This window comes from Bactrocera oleae, chromosome 5 (assembly GCF_042242935.1).
Source record: "Bactrocera oleae isolate idBacOlea1 chromosome 5, idBacOlea1, whole genome shotgun sequence".
Taxonomy (NCBI): domain Eukaryota; kingdom Metazoa; phylum Arthropoda; class Insecta; order Diptera; family Tephritidae; genus Bactrocera; species Bactrocera oleae.
This window is the reverse complement of record NC_091539.1, coordinates 26,273,601-26,295,989: the sequence shown is the minus strand read 5'-3', so window position 1 is coordinate 26,295,989 and position 22,389 is coordinate 26,273,601. Positions and strand designations below refer to the sequence as shown.

General features: G+C 34.6%; 1 long non-coding RNA gene across 12 annotated transcripts in view; it reads right to left on the bottom strand.

Moving 5' to 3' along the window:
• The window catches only part of LOC106624049 (uncharacterized), a 44,937-nt gene extending 23,930 nt beyond the window's left edge, over positions 1–21,007 (bottom strand). For 8 of the 12 annotated variants that reach the window (XR_011396657.1, XR_011396656.1, XR_011396663.1 and 5 more), the window contains exons 1-5: positions 20,908–21,007; positions 20,140–20,388; positions 19,225–19,330; positions 7,675–8,723; positions 7,486–7,619 (exon numbers count right to left, since the gene is read on the bottom strand). This is a non-coding gene — a long non-coding RNA (uncharacterized lncRNA). The other 4 variants (XR_011396659.1, XR_011396660.1, XR_011396665.1 and 1 more) reach the window with 4 other exon arrangements.
• Positions 21,008–22,389: the final 1,382 nt, after the last annotated feature.

Here is a 22,389-nt window from a genome sequence, read left to right as displayed (position 1 = left end):
TAAGGAACAATTGTTAAAGTATTTTTTTTTCCTCTGCGGGTGAGGGGGTGGAAAATGCCTTCCACATCATCAGTGCTGTCGTCACAGCAACGGTATGTGCCACTTGCAGGTCACTAAAAACCCCCCCTCTAGGGAACCGTTGCCCACCCTGGAACCGCGTTTGCATTACTTCAGGGTGGTGTTCCATTTTCCTCATTAAGAGAATTACATCTACGCACCTGCGTCCAGGTCCCGCTTTTTGCTGCGTAGCAAAGTTTCTGCGAATTTCTGGATAATAGCCCAGCTTCGCTCTCCATCATGACGCTGACTAAGTTGTTTGCGCTTATTGGACCGACCAGGTCTTCTACGGCGGTACGTTCCCTTTACCATCGCTCACATTTAAAGAAAGTGTGTTCAGCGTCGTCTTCAGTAGCATTGTTGTATAGGCATGCCGGCTCTTCGACTTTTCTAATTCTGTGGAGATACTTTTTGAAGTATCCATGACCGGATAGAAGCTGCGTTATGTATAAGTCGACTTCTCCGAATTTACGACTTGTCCATAAGTTTAGGCCTCTTATAAGTCTGGCCGTCCATCTGCCGCGACTCTCATTCTCCCATCTTCGTTGCCATGCTGATATCGTGTTTTTGTTTATTTGGTCTAATGCGCTCTTGTTGTATTCAGACATTTTCTTTAGCTTCCACAGCTTTTTCCTTTCGTATGCCAGAAGGTCAATTGGGGCATTTCCGCTTTTGACTAATATTGCATCACCTGACACCGTTCGTTAAGCTGATGCAACTCTGAGGGCTGCGGTGCGGTATACTCTAGCCAATACCTTACGCCGGTTTTCCTCTTTTAACACATCTGCCCAAATCTCTGTTCCGTATAAAAGGACGCTGATGGTCGTGGATATTAGAAGCTTTCTCTTTTCTTGGCTGGGCCTCCCTATGTTGGCCATTAGTCTGCTGAGTTGGGAGCTGATTTTCGCTGCTTTTCCTGCGGCGTGCTGGATTTGTACCCAGAAAGTTAATCGGGGGCCAGTCTTACGCCTAGTTCACCGCTTTTTGTGTCCTTAGAGTGTCCGTAATTGTTTGCATGCTTATTTTGAGAGGTATGTGCTTATTTGTTAGCAGTAGTAGTTCTGTTTTCTCCGTAGCGAGCTGGAGGTTGTGTGAGTCAGAGTCGGATTTGTGTCCGTATGGTTTAGCTTTCTTTGCGCATCTTCTGTGTCTCGGGCTGTAATTACTGCTGCAATGTCGTCCGCGTAGCCAATTAGGTACGATTCGTCTGGCATTTCGAGGTTTAGTATGCCGTCGTAGTTGATGTTCCACAAGTCTGGGCCTAAAATGGATCCTTTCGCTGTTGAAGGCGTTTCGGACATCTAAAGTCGCCAGCAAAACTATTATTTTGTATTTATGGCATCTACGCTGTGCGGCTTCTACGCTTTCAATGATGCATCTTATAGCTCCTAAAGTTGACTTGCCGGGTCTAAAGCCGTGTTGTCCAGGGGAGAGTCCTCCGGCTTCGCTGATGGACGCGTATTTCAGAAAGGCTATGCACTGTAATTTTTGGTCCAGCATATGATTTTGTATAGCGCCTGGATTTATATGGGAGCCGCATAAAGTATACTGATTTCATTAACTTGCTCTGTATTAAAAATCGTCGGCTGAAACGCACGCAGCCTCTGTTTGCCATCATTCTAGATAAAGAATTATAGATTTTATTTGCCTTACCCGTCGTGTTATCCAAGTGCTCTTCAAATTTTAGCCTCGAGTCCAATATTACACCAAGTACTTCAGCTGTGGCTGTGTAGCTATCTCACATTCTCCTATGGTGAGCAATATTTTTTCTTTATTTTTCCTGGAGCTAATGAGCAAGACTTCTTTTTGCTCAGCCAACTCTAAGCTTATGGTAGCAAACCATCGTCGTAGACCATTTCTGCAATCATTGCCTTTGATCCGGAAGTCATCTAGATGTTTCGTCACTGCTACCACTATGAGATCATCCATATAGGCGATTAGTTTCACGGAATGTTGTTGCTGTATTCTTAGCACTCTATCAGGTTTCATGGAAGGGGGCCGAAAACCGAACCTTGCGGTACATTACTCGTAATAGAGTAACTCTGGGAACCTTCACCTGTGTCGTATGGCAATATCCTGTTGTCAAAATAACTCATAATAATATTTATGAGGTATTGGGTGCAGGTATTTCGTACAGGGCCTTTGCTGATATTTGCCCATTTCGCAGAGTTAAATGCATTCTACACATTCAGGGTAATTAGCGCGCACTATTTGTTTGTGCCACCTTTCTATCTTTTGCCACTTATGGAACATTTAGCAATATCACTTCACTTTGTGCGTCAATAGTAGATTTTATATTTTATAAAGCCGTTTTGTCTCTCTAATAAACTGCCGGCTTTTTGGATTGCTACCTCCAGCGGTTTCTTACTATGCTTTCGTACACTTTTGTGCATTGTACATTTTAACGAACAAACTGGGTCTCAGAGTCATCGCTTCTTTTAGACCTCTATTTGGTATACCATCTATTCCAACTTTAAAAATAAATTTTGCCTATTACATATTTCACAATTGGTCATATATTTTTGTATCTCTTTTTGTAGATTTGGATAGTAATAAGAAAGTTTAATTTACGAAAGGATTTCGTTTATTCCTCCATGATTAATAGTTAAATAGTTTTTTTCGATTATTTGTAAAATTTTGTCTCTGTCTGTGATATACTCCATTAAAATATTTGACTCATTCTTTCAGGCTTTTATTAATAGTCAAAATTCGACGAATAGGTACGTATTGAAACAAAATTATTTTAGATTTCATCGGTTCTACTTCTGTGTAGTCGATGATCATTTGTACCCTAAAAATATTTAAAGGTTTTTTCGTAATTAAAATAAAGTCTGTACTATTCGTTTCCGCACTATGAACTGTATCAGTTCACATCTTTGTCAGTCAGTTCATTTATATTACAATAGTTTCTATTGTTGTTTGCTGGACGTCCATATCATATACAATACTATCCTACTAAGTCCGTCCGCTATTACGTTTAATTTTTTTTTAATATAATATATTCTTTTTGGAAGTCAAATTCGTTAATTTTATTTTCCAGCGTTGAAGTTTGCTAGTCGTTTCTTTAAATTAGTTAGCCAAAAAAGTGGGCAATAGTCGGTTTTTGTTATAAATCTTCGTCCGGAAAGATTGGGCCGAAAATATTTTGTTGCCCAAGCAATAGCAAAGGTTTCTTTCCCGATCGCGGTATAATTATTTTCGTGTCCGTTGAGATATCTGCTAGCATAGCAAACTACTTTGTTGGATTGCATTAAGACTGATCCTAGGGCAAAGTTACTAGCATCTGTAACTGATGTGAAAAATAAAATCGGACAATCGCCTATAATAACCCGTAATCCCTAAAAACATTTTTATCTTCTTTTGGTTTTTTTTTGGGTTTTATTCCTTCATGAGGGATGACGTGCCCTAAAAATTCAGTTTGTTGTTTTAAAAAGTTACACTTAGTCACTTGGATTTTTAAATTTGCTTTATGTAGGCAGTATAAAATTTTCAAAATTTTCTTTCAAAACTTCGTTCATTAGTTTCCGAAACGTGGAAACTCGTAGTGACCGTTGGCTGTATAAAATGCTGTTTTATGGATATCGCTTTCATCCATTTCGATTTGGTGAAGGCCTTTCGCCAAGTCGAGTGTTGTAAAGTAAAGGCATCATCCTAGTTTATCAAATATATCCTCTATATTTGAAATAGGGCATATGTCTTCTACAGTGATGTTATTCAACTTTCGGTAGTCGATGACGATGCGCCAATTTAATTTATTAGACACATCAAGCTTCGTCAGAACGATCCAAGGAGGTATGTTGTAAGCGCTAGCAGATTTTCGAATTATAACCTGTTATAGCATTTCCTCGACTTGTTTTTCTATTTCGGCTTTATGAATTTCTGTATCTTAACATTTTGAAATAAATGGAAATACCGTTATGTGTAGGTATTTTACGGGTGTATGAATTAGCCCCCACTGAATTAACCACCACCGGGCAAAATTACTTAAGCACCACCAATTTTACAACAAAATTAAAAATGGCGGAAAGTGGGTCTAAAGTCATTTTCGTGGGGATTAATTCTTTTTTTTTAGTTGGGATTCTGTCATGTAAGAACCCCCACGTTTGGTAGGGCTTAATTCATTTTGATTGGTGGGGATTAAAGCATTTTCGTGGGGTTTAATTCATTTTAATTCCGTGATCTTTTATAAAAATAAAACAAACAGTTAGCAACGTAAAAATATAATACTTTTCAAATTTTATTTAGTTTCTTTGCTTTTTTTCTCCATATTTTCGTAAGTCTCCGTTACAAAAAACTATTTGATTAAGTATAACATTATAGCTATAGTACTTGTGAGCGTTTGGAGAATTTTCAAGCCATAAGAGTAAATCTGATATTTTTTTGTGAACGGTATCCATCGTATTAGTTGAAAGAGTTGCGACTCGCTGATTCCATTAACGAAAGCAAAAACACAAACTATTAGTTGCGTCTTTTCCAAAAAAAAATCAATTATAAATCCAGGAACATGAGAAAAGTTTGTAGTATCGCTTTTATTTAGTAAGATCTTCCTTGCGTTTATACGATTATTCTTTTTGTTTCAATTTTTCTATATTCATTTTTATGCAGAATACGCAGAACTGTTTTTAATATTAAGATTGAATTGTCAAAGACTTTTCCTTTTACGAAAGGTTAAAATCACTAATAGTGCACATTTCGTAAAAGGAGAAACCATAATTTTGTAAATTATAAAATAATAGAAGGGAATTTTTCCTTTTACCAAAGGTTAAAATCACAATGTACATTTCGTAAAAAGGGAAACCATAATTTTGTAAATAATCATATAATAAAAATCCTTCTCTTACAGTTATTTTTTCATGGGATAGTGAATTTCCTGCTGGGGTCAAAAACTCCAAAGCGCCTGGAATAGATGGTATACCAAATAGAGGTCTAAAAGAAGCGATGACTCTGAGACCCAGTTTGTTCGTTAAAATGTACAATGCACAAAAGTGTACGAAAGCATAGTAAGAAACCGCTGGAGGTAGCAATCCAAAAAGCCGGCAGTTTATTAGAGAGACAAAACGGCTTTATAAAATATAAAATCTACTATTGACGCACAAAGTGAAGTGATATTGCTAAATGTTCCATAAGTGGCAAAAGATAGAAAGGTGGCACAAACAAATAGTGCGCGCTAATTACCCTGAATGTGTAGAATGCATTTAACTCTGCGAAATGGGCAAATATCAGCAAAGGCCCTGTACGAAATACCTGCACCCAATACCTCATAAATATTATTATGAGTTATTTTGACAACAGGATATTGCCATACGACACAGGTGAAGGTTCCCAGAGTTACTCTATTACGAGTAATGTACCGCAAGGTTCGGTTTTCGGCCCCCTTCCATGAAACCTGATAGAGTGCTAAGAATACAGCAACAACATTCCGTGAAACTAATCGCCTATATGGATGATCTCATAGTGGTAGCAGTGACGAAACATCTAGATGACTTCCGGATCAAAGGCAATGATTGCAGAAATGGTCTACGACGATGGTTTGCTACCATAAGCTTAGAGTTGGCTGAGCAAAAAGAAGTCTTGCTCATTAGCTCCAGGAAAAATAAAGAAAAAATATTGCTCACCATAGGAGAATGTGAGATAGCTACACAGCCACAGCTGAAGTACTTGGTGTAATATTGGACTCGAGGCTAAAATTTGAAGAGCACTTGGATAACACGACGGGTAAGGCAAATAAAATCTATAATTCTTTATCTAGAATGATGGCAAACAGAGGCTGCGTGCGTTTCAGCCGACGATTTTTAATACAGAGCAAGTTAATGAAATCAGTATACTTTATGCGGCTCCCATATAAATCCAGGCGCTATACAAAATCATATGCTGGACCAAAAATTACAGTGCATAGCCTTTCTGAAATACGCGTAAAAAGTGCTTTCTGAACCATATCAAGCGACGCTGCTGAAGTATTAGCCAGTATGGTGCACAATACATCCAGCGAAATGAATTTGCGCGCTTATACCAGCTATCGGAACCTTCTACAGCAGCAAAAAGAGAGGAAAAATGCAAAAGCATCACAATGTGGCAGCAACGGTGGCAAACCTCATCCAAAGGACGGTGGACACACAGTGTTATACCAGACATCATACCGTGGATAGATAGGTGGATTCCCACCTGACCCAAATACTAAGTGCATATGGGTGCTTTAGAAGCAACCTTTACAAATTTCGTCATGAATATAGTCCGTACTGTCCAACGTGTACAGAGTGTATAGAAGACTCTGAAGACGTTTTTTTTACCATTGCCCCTGGTTTTCAAATATAAGATAAACTCTGAAAACTACACTTGACGGTAGTTTCATTTTGTAAATTTTGACAGCACTTATGTGTTAGTCCTCTATTACATGGAAAGCTGTCAGCGAAACGCCAGCTCTGATTATGACAGCCATTCCATTTTTGACAATTTCCGATTAAGTGACAGTCATACTGTTTGGTGCTAACAGTAAGTCTCTAGTACAAATAATATAAAAAATTGTCCTAAAATAGTTCCCTGTGGTACGCCTGCGTCAATCTCACAAATATTCTATACATTTTTTGATACAATTTAGTTTAGGAAACATTACAACGTCAGCAAGTTTCCAGGGACTTGGAAAATGTGTCAGACGTATGTATTGAAAATATACGTGAGATTTAATAAACTTTTGGTGGTAACTGCTTTAATACTTCAGCTGTTATTAGATTGAATTTTTGAGATTTCTGTAATTGTTGCATGATCTGGTTGAACATTATTGAGGAACGCATTTTCACTACTCTCATTTGAAAGAAAATTTTCAGCTCGGTGTGTTACGAATGCATTTGGTTTATCACAATCACTTCTAGCCCATTTATTACTGCTAATTTTTTATGGCGCAACCTGGCATGTTGGACGTTTAAGATATTTGGTAATTTTCCAGAGCGAGTAATCATCTTTTTTGTTAGCCGATAGTTGAGATAAGGATTTGTGTATTGACTCATTCTTAATATGAGTAATTTCTTGTTTTAATTCAGCTGTTGCTCTATTAAAATTGATTTTGTCAAGTGGTGAGCGTGTTTGTTGCCGTTCCTGTCGTAATTTTCTTTTCCAGGTTGGGAGAACTTTTAGATCGGCTTTAGAATACCGTCCCAGAATATGGGCGGATAGAGGAGGTCCTCAGATCAAGAATATGTATAGATATAGCCTACTATTCACGCAAATAGAAATTCTACGCAAAAAAACCTTGGTAAAACTCGGTGTTGCACCGACCAGGGTTATTTTTTGAAGGGCAGCCAAAGGCCGCCAACGCAAAAAAAAGTTCTGCGCAAAAAAACCTTGGTACACCACGATATTGGATCGACCAGGGTTTTTTTTTGAGTTCTACAAGAAAAAGTAACATTGTCATAGAAGGTATAACATAATCCTTACCATCAATGCTCTCTAATATTTTATGTTTCTAGGTTTTGGATTCCTGTATTACCCATTTTATCCCCGAAAGCCTGGGACGGCTAAAGTCTTTAGGGTAATTTGAACCTATAATTTTGAAATTTCGGAATACTTTCCTAGTAATAAAGAAGTATATTAGATCGGGTATTTTGTTGGCCAATACAAACTCACATCCGGTTTCCTGAGCTGCCTGGAATAAATCCCGTCCTTTTGATGTCGTTAGGCGCGATCCCCAGTAGACATGCTTCGCATTAAAGTCGCCACCCATAATACATTTGTGGGTGTGCATATTGAAAAGTTCTTTATATTCATCAACGAGAATTTTGTACCTCGGCGGCCAATATATTGCAGTAATTTAAACGCGTTTTTAATGTAAAGTTGTGATTTGAATATTTTGCGTACTGGTTTTTCCATCCTCATAATGCTCAATATCGTTTTTAATAATAGCAGCAGTATCTCCCCTCGCACAATTACTAGGGTGAATTGGCTGAGTGTCGTAAAATGAGTTTCGGATATTAGACATATATCTATTTTTCCTTTTTCCAAAATAATTTGAAGTTCTTCTTGGTGCTTTAATAATCCATTTTCGTTCCATATCATTACTCGGGGAGCACCATTCATACCATAGATTTTTATTGTTTTTTAATTTTTGAGGTTATCTAAACGACTGCAGAGATCGAAAATGAATTTTTCTTGTTTATTTAATATCTCTAGAATTTAAGTCAATAGGTCTTCAGTCAAGTTATTGTTTTTTGAGTTCATTACTTTTGAGTTACTTTTCACAACTTTGAGCAGAAATTCTTGGTATGTCCAAATGCCTGGTAATTTTTATATTGAACAATAAGTTTAGAATTTCTAACAAGCTCAATGAGATCTACGAAGTGAAAAATATGTTTAACTTTAAAAATTTTCTTGACATCTTCATTAGTATCAAAGGTAGCTAGAAACATGTTTAATGACTCTCGTGCTTTCCACATAAGTTTGTTTACTACATTTAATCCTTAATCGTTTAAATCAGTGACAATAGCACTCATACGACACGAATGATGGAGGTTTTTAATCGCGCGTTTGTTTGTCTTCGTAAGCAAACCACGATACTCGATCTGTAGTCATCACTTGATGTGACTTATTTAATGAATGTCGTTTTTTAAAAGTTTTAAGACAAATGAATTTTTGGCAATATCTTTAATTTGGTTATTTAACTCTTGATAATTAGAGATCTGTGAAATAAACAATAAAAACATTTTCATTGCAAGTAAATACAAAACGATATTAATAAAACTAAATACGTGTTTTTAACATACCTGCAGAAGCTACACGCACAAAACAGGTCGCTACCTAACAAAAAAAATTCAAGATTTTGGACACGTTCCTAAGCTGCATAGACGCCATAGTAGAATCTAACGTCCCAAATCGACCAGAAAACTTTAAATCTTCGGCTTACGCAAAATATGAAAATTGCTAAGACCAATATGATCAATGATTAATTAAACCTAATAAAAGCAATTGCACCTTCTCCTCCTCCGAGAGTAGAGCTGCCACATATTCACAGTCAAGAGGCAATTTTAGGTATCCATCTCAAGGTGCCCGCGTCGGACACAGAAATATTTCAACAACGGCCGTCCTTTCGGACATGTTTACAGCCGTTTACATAAACCATCCTTAATCATCAAAAGCGCAAAAATTGTATAACCTCCGATACAAAACTAAAGGTCAAGCAGGCGTAATAGTAAACAGTTCGCACTAAATGACAATAATTTCAATTTAGCTTGGGAAGCTCTTAAATCAAGAATCGAAATCGAAAGAATATTGGCTTATACAATGCTTGGGATGCTCTAAAATCTAGATATGAAAACGAAAGAATATTGGTCGATAAACAAGTAACGACACTAATAAACTTGCCAGAAATTCACAAAGAAACAAGTGAAGAATTTTTTAAACTACTATCACTACTACTGTTTCAAATTGTTTGTCGGTTCTATCGACATAAAATACTCCCACAGAAAGCTGAGACCCAATACTGGTAAATATATGCATCGCCGCTTTACCAAAAAAATCGTTACTTTTGTGGGAGCAATCGCTCTCATCTCGAAAAAAATGCCCAACGTGGTAACAAATGAAAGTCCAGAGAATGTAAAATATAGAGAAGGTCCAACTACGGATCAGCGAGTGAATTGTCAAAACCTAACAAAATACGTGCGTGTTTCACCACAGTTAGCTCGGAAGGAGAAATTTTAACAGTGGCGCGTAAACAGAGCTGAGCATTGAATATAAATTATGCTCAGAAGCTTGCATTGATATTACAGCCGAATATTAGCCTTTTGGCTTATATTTTTATACGTTTATATAAAATCATATTCATTAATATGAATTTCATTATGCGAATATTTATGAATGCATGCAAAACTGATAAGACTCTATCACTTATCAATACACTATATGTGCGCGCATTGATTTATATGTCAACATGTATATGTATGTATATATAACATTGCCGCACAAATAATGCTTACACAAACCAACCTACATACATATGAATATCCGAACACATGTAAATATGTAACCCCCAAAAAACTACAAACATTTTTCTACAAAAACAACAATCATCACAAGTCAGTATGTCAACCAAAAAGCCGAATCCGATGTTATAGTAAATCACACAACAACCACGTTTTTATTCATAAACGCAGTCGTACTTTCAACAAGCAACCTCGCTTCGTTCAGAAAAACCGTCACCCCCACATCTCCCCGAGCATGCGTTTGCCTACAAGCGTCTTTCCGCTACGATGGCAAAAGCTTATAATGTTTAGCACAAACAAATTTCTGATGTTCCTTCCAGAAGGGAAAAGTTGAAACCCCGCAAACCCACAAAACATTGAAAAAGTTAACAAAACTGGCAACAAAGTTTTTGTCGATTTAAAATATTTTACAATTTTAAAATATTGCTCACAAAAATCTGCGTCAATATGTATGCATGCTCATATATAAACATACATACTTACGATGATTTATGGGCAAAGCTGTTAGAGCGGCAAGGGAAGCGGTGACAATCGGCGGCTGTTCGTTATTTTTTTTCAGCATAGCTCGGATTTTCTACCAACTACACAATGTTGTGACGCTTGTCGTCGCGTCAGTCCTTCGACAAAGTGACTCTTTGACAAGGAAACAAAAAACGTGAGCTGTGTACATATTTGCATACATACGTTGCATATAGATAAGTTAAAAATTATAATGAGTACTTTCATATTTGTTACATGCACACATAATTATATAAATAGATATGTATAAGAATATTATTATTATAGAAGACTAGTTGAGCAAGCGGACGTGTCAGATGTGGTGATTTTTGTGGAGTTAACAATATGTTCTAAAAAATTTTATATTAGGAGAGAAAACTTACTGAGTTATTGAAACAGTTTAAATTAATTATTTTAATGAAAATAAAAGTGTGAAATAGCTTAAAAAACAAAAATCAAGTTAAAAAAAAATTTGCTTGCGTAAATAAGTGCAGCCGCAACAACAACAGCGCAAATGGTCTGAAAACAATACCTAGCCCAATTAATAGACTCAACTAGCTGGATGTGCACACACAAGGAAAACAAAAACAAAAAATCGGAGAATAATAATGAAAGCAGCACAGAAGAACGAAGAAGGGGTGATTGGAAGAGACGGCGTAGATCAAAGTGCGGTAAAAATTTCTGCAGCAAAATGCAAAAGTGCAAGCAAGAACAGGGACGAAGCTGTGCAGCTTGGTGATAAGTGTGACGAAACTTTTAAGTGTCATTCAAATATGAAAATTCCTAAAATTGTAATTTGCATTATATGTGAATGTGTTTATCACGAAGGTGACTTCAACAGATTTGAAAAAGGTTTTTACGTGGGTAAGCGATTGATTGTGTGTCCCGATCATGGTGATGTAAACATAACCTCATCCGACCACGCCACGCTGGATAAAAACTCAAGAAAAATAATAGCATATATAAAACAGCACGAAAAAGAAGATCTTAAGTTATGTTTGAGCAGCAGTGTAATGTTAGATACATCAAGCTCACAAGATCTTCTCAATAAAACAGTGAGAAACAATGAGGATGAACAGCTCCTGAATGCCAACGTTAAAATAGAACTGCTACGTGATTTAAATCAAGAATTGAAATCTAAAAACAAGTTATTAACTGAATTACTGGAAATAAATAAAGCAGAAGTAAACAAATGTAAGTCGTACGCTGAAATTTTAAAAGAGGATAAGAAAGAAAGAGTGTCCAGCGATTGTAGTTAAGACAAAGAATAAAGAAATGGATAAAAACTATGCTCAACTAGTTAAAAAAATTATTTCTACTAATACAAGTGCTCAAATAAAAAATGTAATGACAACAAAATCGGGTGCAGTGATAGTTAAGTGTAAAAGCAAGCAAGATGTCGTAAGAACCAAAGACCTGGTTGAAAAACTAGGTGAAAATTTTGAAGTGGTACAGGAGAAAATGAATGCTCCCAAAATCAAAATTTTTGATACCGAAAGTGACATGAGCAAGGAAGAACTAATTGATGATATTTGTAACAGAAACAGCGCCTATTTCGATGGGGACTTTAAAATTATAGCTGACTTTACTAATAGTAAGAACAAACGTAGCTTAAATCTTGAAGTGTCTTCTAACATTTATCTCAGTGCGATGTCCAATAAAGTTACCTATGTTGGCCATAAGAGCTGTCGAGTGTTTGATGTTTTTAAATTGAGTATGTGCTTTCGATGTGGCCGGACCAATCATAGCCGCAAAAAATGTAACAATGAATCAGCTTTGTGCTGGAAAGCATGATACTAGAGAATGCACCAGCACCATAAAATCATGTATAAACTGTGTTTATTACAATAAACATTTTAATAAAAACAAACCCACTGATCACGCGGCAACGGATATCAGCGCATGCGCATACCTCAAATTCAAATACAACAACATTGTGAAATCAACAGACTATCCTACAATGTCTCAGATTCCGACTAACTTTGGTAAAGTCCTTGAACCAAAGGGGGCATAAACTTAGAACATATAACACAATTTTCTCACCAAAAATGAATAATAATAGTAATCAAGATTTGAATTGTATTATTGAGGATTCTGTAGATAATCTAGAAGATTTAAACAAGAAGTTCGCTGTAGGTGACATTCTCATACTTCATATCAACATCAGAAGTCTCAATGCCAATTTTGAAAAACTTGAACTTTTGCTAAAAAGTCTAATATGTAAACCACATGTTAAAGTTTGTAGTGAAACGTGGAATTTAATTGAACATAAATTATATTCATTAAATGGTTATAGCATACATTATAATCAAAGCAGTATAAATAAGGCAGATGGAGTAATAATGTCTCAAATGCTCTAAAACACTCCACATCGGTAGATACTATCGGGCGTTGCAATTTTCTCTCTACATGTATAAGTATTAACAATAATTTAAATTTAAAGGTAACTGGAATGTACAGATGTCATGACATCCCTAAGGATGAATTTATTAATAAATTAAAAATATACATGGATACTAATTCTAAGATTAAAAATCATATATTAGTTGGAGACTTCAATATAAATTTAAATTATGTAGACTATCACTCAGATCTACTATTATCAAGTGTTTTAGATATGAATTATGTACCATTTTTTAATAATACTACCAGGCCTTATAGTGAGGATGGATCATGTATAGATAATATGTTCGTTAAAACAAATATTCCCAACGTAAAATCAATTACATATAAACAAATGATCACTGATCATTATATTTTGTTTTTGTCATTAAATACGCATAAATTATTAAATCATAAAGAACCTAAGAATTATCTCAGTTATAAAATGCTGGAGAAAAATAGTAAAAATGTACTTTGGGAAGACATATTAAAAATACAGGATCCAAATATTGCTACTAGTAGTCTCATAGCTAAAATACAAAATTTGATAAAAAAATGCTTATGTAAAACCAAAACACAACAATCGTAAATTTAAACAGCGTAAAAATTGGATTACGATTGGCATTATGAAGTCATGTCGTACTAAAGAGAAGTTATATAATAAATGGAAAAAAAATAAAGATAATATAGAACTAAAAACAAAATACAATACTTACTGTAAAAAACTGGACAAAGTTATAAAAATTACTAAGTGTAATTATGAGAATAATTCGATAAATAGTAAATCTAACTTAGTAAAGACTTATGGAATTATGTAAATCATAAATTAGGTAAAAATGTAAAGTCATCTAAAGATATAGACTACTTAATCGAACATGATGTGAAGATCACTAACTCTGCGGAAACTGCTGATACCTTTATAAATTTTTTTAGTAATGTGGGTATAGATTTAGCTGCTAAAATGAAAAAAACAGATAACAGTACGGTTTATAATATAGAAAATAATACTAAGGCAATTTTCTTTAAGCCAACTGATGAACAAGAAATTGAAAAAGTAATCAGAAACCTAAAAGACAAAGCTGGGGGAGTTGATGGAATTAACACTAAAGTCTTAAAAATAATAAGTAAATTTATTAGTAAGCCAATGGAATTTATCTTTAATACCTGTATGACTATAGGAATATGGCCAAATGGATTAAAATGTGCAGAAATCCTACCAATCCATAAATCAGGAGACAAATATAAAACGAATAACTATCGGCCAATATCCTTAATTTCTAATATAGCAAAAGTTTTTGAAAAAATTATTCATAAACGAAATTATAACTTCATAACAGACTCAAAAATTATTGCGAAAAACCAATATGGCTTCTTAATAAATAAAGCCACTAAGGATGCAATTGTAGCAATTACCAGTTTTATATACACTAATATTGATAAAAATAATTCAACAGTGATAGCTTTCCTGGATTTAGCAAAAGCTTTTGATACAGTAGATCATGCTTTATTGTTGGATAAATTATATAGATATGGAATCAGAGGAATCGCTGTTGATTTAATTCGTGACTACCTTAAAAACAGATATCAAGTAGTTAAAGTTAACGGGGTAAAAAGCAAATCATGTAAAGTTCAAATAGGGGTGTCGCAAGGTACAATCTTGGGACCACTGCTTTTTCTTCTATATGTAAATGATATTTTTAAGGAACTACCTGAAAACTGTTTGGCAGCTTATGCAGATGATACAATAGTTAAATGTGTAGGCAAATCTTGGGCGGAAGCTGAATCACAAATGAATGTGCAGTTAAGTTTAATAGGGAATTGGATGTGTAATAATTACTTAACTCTAAATGTTGGAAAAACTAACTACATAACTTTCGGTTCATATAAAGACAGTATTCCAGAAAGTTTTGAGTTAAAAATTTATGATAAGACCATTAAAAGAATTGATAATAGTAAATACTTAGGTGTATATTTTGATAGTCACATGAGATGGGATATTCATATCATATATATGAACAAGAAAGCACTAAAAACCATTTATTACGCATTATTCGATAGTATAGTCAACTATGGAATTATTGCCTGGGGAGGTAGTTATAAGAATGTTACAAAATTGTTAATACAAATACAAGATAAATTAATTAATCATTTATGGGATAAAAACGAGAGAACACCCGTACTGGGTATTAAAAAGAAATTTATTTCTGAGTCACAATGTTATCATTATTCCGATTGTAAAGAGGTATTTAATGAATATAAAGGTAAGGCTAGAGCTAAACCGTTACAGTTACCAAAGATTAATAAAAATATATCTTACAAAGACTCGAAATATATAGCAATTAAATACCACAATATGTTACCGCTGAGTCTAAAGTTGTTAAATATTAAAAATAAAGCAAGCAAAAAGAAAATAACTGAGTGGATAGACACTTATATTTAAAAATACTATGTTTTCTCTTGTTTTTCAACTATAAATGACATTTGTTATTAATAGATTAGTACTTAATTATAATAAACTATTATTACCATTCCTATGTACAGGTGTTGTGTAACACCTCTATAGGTGCATACTTTGTATGTAATATGTACTTTGTATCCTGGAATAAATAAATAAATATTTGCGACCGCTTTTGCTTCTGACTGAACTGAAGCAGTTCATTAAATAGATAATTGAGGCAATCCCGACTTCAACCCTTCAGCCCGCAATAATTTTCTCATTAGGTCTTGCATATGCGTGGCTGAGTATGGAGGAATAATTAATTGTTTAAATCAAATAACATTTTCTACACAATAAAAAAATATTTGTTATGCATTGATTACAAAGAAACTTATTCGGTTTAGTTTTGTAGCACGATTCGTTAGCCACCCTGTATATGCAGAATATGTTAAAATTATATGCAAAGTCGTTTGCGCATTGTAAATATACGAATCTGTAAGCGTACATTTCTTAACATTGAAATTAGCATAACTTTTCTCAATTAACATTGAAAATGCTCAATTCTGCTCTTTTTCAGTCTCCTGATGTTAATTGTGGCCAATAATTTTCTATGGTGAAGCACGCTCATCGTTTTCAGTACCCCTTTCAAAAGTGAGGAAACACTCTCATCGCTTTCAGTTTCCCTGCGAAAAGTGAAATATTTTGATAATGGCCGCACTGTGAACCTTCTCTATAATCTACATTCTCTGGAAAGACTTTCCAATTACCCAATACGAAATCGCAGAAGGGGTAGATAAAAAATTGGTCAGAACGGAAACTGTTCAAAACCAAAAAAGAAGCTTCAATAGACCCCAAGCTAGTAGCAAAAACAAATTAAACAGAAGCTTTTACTAAAGGCAATCGTTCACATCTAAACAAAATAAACATACGTTATGCGAACTATGCACAAGAGGGCATAAATTACAATCTTGCGAAAAGTTTAAAAACTTAAAAGTTAACGAACGAAATAATTTCGTAAAAACTAAAAGACTTTGTTCAAACTGCCTGTCATATGCGCATCCGCATAAAAATTGCAAAAGCAAATTCACTTGCTTATATTGTCACAAAAGACACCTCTCAATGCTTCATTACAGCAAATTTCTAGGCTCAACCCAAAGCAGAGCATAAGAAAAGACTCACGGGTTCAATTGCAAAAGCAAATCCCGAAAATTGCAAAGAAGCACCATGCTGCTCAAAGGCATTAAAAACACAAACGTTACACAGCGAAGTTCAAAGTAGGGTATTACTACCCACAGCAGTCGTCTCCATTGAGCACCGAGGAGCTTTTAAGCTTAGGGCCCTAATAGACGAAGGATCACAACGATCATTTTTAGCGTCTAAGGCACAAAATAGGCTAAAACTGCAATCAAAACAATCGAATTTTGAAAGAGTAGTCCAAAACTCAAATAAAATCTGCCCCATTACCCTAATTTCCCCTCAAGTGGATAAGCGAATTGTAGCAGAAGTTATAATCCTGCCGCTAACATGCTTCCAAGGTATCACATAAATAGCAAGCATTGACAAAAGGTTTCACACCTAAAGCTAGCAGATCCCAACTGCAACACCCCGCTCAAATAGATATTCTAATATGCAGCGACCTTATACCGAAAATAATACTTGAAAGTGTTGAAAAAATTTCAACCACCCTTCTAGCCCAACTTCAAAACTATATTCAGTTGAATTCTAAGTGGACTAGTTGCAGAACCAGTATCCACATCAACAACTCCAGTTGACGAAAAATTATATGGACACATTAATTCACAATTCAGTAAATGTTGGGAGTTAAAAGAACTCTCCCACATATCAGTTACAATCCAAGAAGATCAGTATTGTGAAGACTTGTACAAAGCCACAACTGCTCGAACAGAGTCAGAATTCCCTTTGACAACCCCAATATTAAAAACACATACATATATAACTTCCCGCCCCGCAGGATAGCTTTCGCCAATAATAATACAAAAATCCTGATTCCAAAAATATAAGCCAATGGTATTGTCCTGCTTCCAGTAAAAATTCCATGACATTTCATCTAATGGAAGTGAAGTAATTGCGTTTCAAGTGTCAGTATGTTTTTGTCATCGGTGCGAAAATGAGCTTCGAACAAAGAGCCAACATAAATTTTGTTTTAAAATTGGTAAAACTTTTACCGAAACGTTTCAATTGATGAAACAAGTTTATGGCGATGATTGCCTATATCGTAGCAGAGTGCCCGAGTGATTTCAACGTTTTCAAAGTGATCGTGAGGACATAAATGAGAAATGAGCCGAAACCCAAAAAATCGCGGATGGAGAAGTCAAAAGTGAAGACAATGCTGATTTGTTTTTATGATTCCAAGGGTATTGTCCACAAAAAATTTGTTCCACCCGGCCGAAACGTTAATACGGTATTCTACCTTGGAGTTTTAAATCGTTTGGTGCGCCGTATTCGACGTGTTCTGCCCGAATATCGCGAAGATGGAAGTTGGCGTTTGTTGCACGATAATGTGCCGTCTCATTGATCGACGCTTGTGGCCGATTATTTGATCAAAAATCACATTTTAACAATCAACCATCCTGCGCGCAACACCAAAGCGATTCCTCAACTGCTTTTGGATCTACACATTTCTTTTTGGACAACATCGTTCCGTACGCGCCCACTCTACATTTAACGATCCGATAATATATAAACTTATATTTAAGGAATTTTATTGTGCAAAATTTAATAATAAAATTCGAATACTAAACTAAATTGCGCATTTTAATTACTTACAATATAATTATACAAGTGGTGAGTGCTGCTAAAGTGGGATGTCTTCCCTAATGTCTTAAATACAAATTGGTTTACTTTGTTCTAGCTGTTCTCGCAAAAAGCAAAGAGTGAAGCTAAAAGTAATTGTTTGCTTGCTACTTTGTTGAGTGCTGCTAAAGTGGGATGTCTTCCCTAATGTATTAAATATAAATTGGTTTACTTTGTTCTAGCTGCTCTCGCAAAAAGCAAAGAGTGAAGCTAAAAGTAATTGTTTGCGCGGGGCAAGGACAAGCAAGCATCAGCTTACGTGTATTTATGAATGTATGTGTGATTGTCATATTTGTGTAAACACGCATAAATAAAGTTACACTCAATAAACCTAAACATGTTAACAGCTTTTCCTAAAATATTGTAATTGCCTCAGTAAGTTAAATATGCGATTAAAGTCACTGAATTGAGATCTGCTAAAATTCCAATTAATAAAATAAAAAAATTTAATTTGAGATTAATGATTTTCAGGATTCGAACGTAAATGCCCTTATTCGCATTGAGCTTAACTCCTCCACGCCTACTGCCAAATAGTCCAGTCATTATAGTAAGTTCACCTCGGAATTCAGATACCCAGCTGTAAGTCTGTAAATACTTGTATATTGACACCCTAAAAGTTGTCTCAAAACCTACATATGGTAGGGTGTACGCAACTATTAAATTTCAAGGTCAAAGGTCACAAAAATCGTTTTTTTGCGCTTTTTTTGTAAATATCTCATTTCCTATGGGTTTTTTGCTATTGGTATTTATTATCAATATTGTAGAATACAAAATTCTCTACAAATTTTGGTTAAAAATTTTTTTCATACGGTGAACCGTTTTCGAGATAGAGGGCTTAGAGCGCGCGGTCACAGCGTCACTTCAGGTCAACCGGTGCCTCCGATCAAAAACGCGCCATATATAGTTGATGAACTATCGATAAATCAATGATTATAAATATTTGTCAATTTTTATTAACTATTATATTATATTTTATCATTTTCTTCATGCCTTAAATCTTTATCTATTCAATAATACTGATCACCGTTTCCTAAAATTAAAAAATAATGAAGGGAAAAACTTAAATCTTACTATAATTATTTTCCCATTTTTGGTTAAAATATCAGCTGATGACACTTTCTAACCATACAAAAGAATTTAGCTTATGATGATGAAATCTTCCACTTCCAATTTTGTGCTAAAATAAACCAGAAAAAACAATTTGTATTAACAATTCCACTAAATAAAGTATTATACGTATTTAACATACTTTAACAAGTAAATTAAACACCAAATTATAAAGCCATTATCGTTTTTTTTTAACATATTTAAAAAATATTGTACTTGTACAACCAAGCATATCAGAATTTCTATGTGCAATTATATATAGGCAAATTTACGATTTCTCTGGCGCCGCGATCGATGGTATTGACGGTATATATACACCGCCTCAGACTTTTAGTTGTCGAGATATTTGTATTTAAAGTTCAAGATTTGTAAAAATAATGCACGCTAATTCACAATGTTTTGCACACTTGGTACACATTTTTCAATGATTATATTTGTACAGAAAGAAGTTCGACGCAAAAGAACTATGGACACCCCGGTGTTGGACATTTAATATATTACTAATCTCTATTGTGTCACACAAATCTTGTGAAACTGTGATTCTGCCAAGTAATTTTCAAAGTACATTTATTTTCTTAAAAACGCACAATAAATCCATATTTTAGATATATTTCAACGTATACAGTGTAATTGCAAATATATTAATTGAAAAAGGTGTGCAAAGTGTGTTAAGCATAGTGAAAATAAATATACATTTTTGAGCTTGAAATACATATATTTCGACTCTATAAGTTTGAGGCGAGTATATGTGTATACATTTTTTAATTCTGAGGACCACCTCTATCCGTTCATACAATCAGATCGCGGCGATAAGAAAATCGTGATCGTGGCTATATTTCTAAATAATTGATAGAAACAACATAAAATTCAAATACTTACCTTCTATATAAACGCCTTTTGATGCTAAAAAGCAAAGCAAAATTATATTGCATATGTACGTATTTTAAAAGCAAATCACAAAAACCGCTTATCTCAAAAATTTTTTCTAAATAATACCATGGCTGGAATGTTTATCAAATATTATACAGCTTTATGTGCGTCTCTTTCTTACGCCTTCAAAAAATATGTATGATGTAGTTTTATAAGTGTAGTAGTGAATTGGTTACTTCCGTCTTGTAGGGTATTAAACTGAAAAGTTTAATATTATTTATTATCAATCGTAAAATTACATTCTTTAATTTCTTGAATTTTTGAACTATTTATGCGAATATTGTAAAAATTATTAGATATATTTATACGTAATCTTTATCCGGACAACCTTCTTTTATATCCGCCCACACCCATTTTGACCGGATATAGTATAGGGGCCCCAATGAAGGAGGTCGAGTTCTGCAAAATGCAGATCAAAAATTAAATGCTAAAGAAATGTAACATCATGATGACCGTGGTTTTGCACCAACCAGGGTTATTGTTGTGAAGCGCAGCCGAAAGCCACGAGTGCAAAAAGAAGTTCGACGCAAAAGAACATGTGCAAACTGAGTTTATTTTTTGATAATTTTGTAAAATTCAATAAAAAAAATATATTCCTTGAAAAAATTGACTTTTCACTCACTGATTTGTATTCTTCGCGTCAAAATAAGACGATTTAAAAAAAGTTATAAATAATTTGAGGCCTCCCTCATTAGGGCCCCTTAACTATACATTTACCTTTTTTAAAACCAGTTCACAAAGCAAAAAAACCATTTCAGTGTTAAAGGGGGTATAGTGGGATAGAGGAGATTCTCCAATTGACAAACAATAAGTGTTGCCATATATGAATATTCTGCAAACGAATTAAAATGAATGAAAAAAGAGGACTCTACTCCAAATACATGATTAATAATACTTTCGATCCCGAAAAATGCTAGTGGGTTTATGTCCACCATCCTAGTGAAAAATATAAGTGTATAATTCATTTTAAATCGAAAAAATGCGTTCTTTAAATAGTTGAAATTTTCACCTTTAAACGTAAATATATCGAAAACTATAAGTTTCCAGCGGCTATATCTGTATATATTCTTGATCTGGACGACCTCCTCTATCCACCCATATCGGTGTTATCCCCGCAATCCTGGGACGTATTTTAAAGCCGACCCATATATTCCCATTAATTTTTCCAATTTCAGAGAAAAAGGTTAAAAAACACATGCCTGAAAGTAAGAGCAAATCAATCGATAGTCGTGTTTAAAAAATTGTACAATCGTTATTTTTACATCTCCAATCGGTAAATATATCTACAATATGACCCTGTTTAGGAAGTGTCTTTTGGTAAATAAATATTTAGCAAGAACTTTTTCTAATATCTCGTTAGTGAATACACGTACATATGAACAAATTTCATGTTGTAAAAATCACACATGGACTGCATTTGTCCGAGGATATAAAGTTCGACCATTGGGAAATATAAAGAAAAATATTAATCTAATATATACGTGCAAAGTTTGTCAAACGAGAAACTCTAACACAATTTCTGATGTGTCGTACCGGAAAGGTGTGGTAATAGTTCGTTGTGGAGGTTGCTCAAATAACCATTTAATTGCCGATAACCTTAACTGGTTTACTGATCTTAATGGGAAGAAAAATATAGAGGAAATACTTGCGGAAAAAGGAGAACGCGTGCACAATCAAATCTCTAACATAATAAATGTGTCTGGGGATGATACAAAAGAGCACTAATTTAATACGAATAATTTTGTAAATAACTATAATAAATTATTAAATAATATAAATTTGACAAGGCTTTTATCTATATAAGAACAAATTGGGTCGGCTTTAGAATACCGTTCCAAAATTTCGGGGATAAAATGGTATAGGCTATAATAGACAGTAATGCCAAAGAATATAGCCAATCTTGACCAACATTTGCGCCGTTCCCACGACAGTCGGGTCTACGTAACTGGAACGGACCCGGATTTATTCCGGCCAAGGACTGTCAACTCGGTAGAGTTCTGCCGCTATAACAACAACCAACATTTGCGCGTATACATTTTTAAACCTTTTTCAAGGCGGAAAAAATCTTTCTGAACAATTCGTAGCGGGAATACTCAAAAACATACTTAGAGTAATGTGTTTATTCTGAAAAACATCTGGAATATTTGAAGAATGCAATACTTTGCCTATGTCTTATGCGAAACGTGCTTGTTCCCTGTT